The sequence below is a fragment of the Papilio polytes genome, unplaced genomic scaffold, assembly GCF_000836215.1.
Source record: "Papilio polytes unplaced genomic scaffold, Ppol_1.0 DF823114.1, whole genome shotgun sequence".
Taxonomy (NCBI): Eukaryota; Metazoa; Arthropoda; class Insecta; order Lepidoptera; family Papilionidae; genus Papilio; species Papilio polytes.
This window is the reverse complement of record NW_013526090.1, coordinates 1-1345: the sequence shown is the minus strand read 5'-3', so window position 1 is coordinate 1345 and position 1345 is coordinate 1. Positions and strand designations below refer to the sequence as shown.

Below are 1345 nucleotides of genomic sequence, written 5' to 3'. Positions count from 1 at the left end.
CGGCTGCCTGGGGGCATGCTACGGCGAGTCCACGCCTGCGGTAAGGAACCCACACCTGAGCCCTAATCCGACCCCCTGAGGTACCATCAGCATCACCCACAATAATGATGCTGACTGTACCGCAACAAGCGAACCCCAAAATTCCTGATTTGAATTATTTTTCGATTAATTTCAATTTTTGGCTCCTAAATCAGCTTTCAGTTAACTTGGTAAGTTAAATATAACCATAATAACTAATTTAAACAAAAAATTTAAACTTAAAAATGAGTCACAACGTAGCATACAAATAAAAACTTGTATAACATAAATATATTATTGTATAAAGGTATATAGTAGCTATAATGTAACACAACATGCCTCAACATTGACCGAAGCTAGTCATAATAATATTAGTTTTAAAACTGGAATATAGAATACATATAGTTAGTTATAGATTTAGATTTTAGCTGTAGATTTTAAACGATATCAATATTGCAATCAGCCAGAATCTTATATCATTTAAAATATGAACATCAACATAGTGATTGCTCTTAACACAAATATTATATTTGAAACTCTTATAAAAACCACATATCCTAATTATTATAAACAATTGAATAATTGAACACATTTAATTCCAATGCCATCCTTATGCAAATATGCATGCTGATTGCTAACACAACGAGCATTCATTGTTAAATACGTCACGTCTTCATAAAGTCCCCAGATGTCACAATGCAATACAGATTCCAATCGAATTGTGTTGTACAGCACACCACAGCGCAGCACTGCCCGACATTCAACATTTGTATTGTCTCGTGGCGTCATTATTAATTATTACACTTCATTTGTGATTTCACACGTTTTTTCCAAGCATTCACTATGATTAATTTCTTCAATAAAACTAGATATATTACACATTTAATTAGTAAAATGTATTTAAAATGACTAAATTTTACAGTACTCTACAAGTTTGGCCGACGAGGCCCGCGATAATCATATCCAACAAATCGAAAGAGCTGAAATAGCTAACCTGGTCCGCTCACGTATGGAATCCTTGAACCTCACCGGGATCGATTACGATGACGTCAGCGAAAAGAGGAACAGCCTCTCTTACGTGATCATCAACCCAAGCTGCGACCTGAATCTGCAAGAAGGAGACATTATGTATGTATCACAGCCGATGAGCGCGCGATCATGTTATTGTCATATAATATGTCAAATTTATGACGTACTTTTATACATATATTTTTTTCCAGATATCTGGTTCGTCCGTCACCATTCTCTGCCCAAAAAACTTTCGAGCGCCACAACAGTCGACGCAAATCCAACATTAGCTTCTGCTCTCAAGCGCTGATCCAAGCGC

At 36.3% G+C, this 1345-nt stretch overlaps 1 long non-coding RNA gene across 1 annotated transcript; it reads left to right on the top strand.

Moving 5' to 3' along the window:
* On the top strand, positions 1 to 1339 carry LOC106105292. Its single transcript, XR_001225727.1, has 3 exons — positions 1 to 40; positions 941 to 1146; positions 1239 to 1339. It is a non-coding gene; the product is annotated as an uncharacterized LOC106105292 (long non-coding RNA).
* Positions 1340 to 1345: the final 6 nt, after the last annotated feature.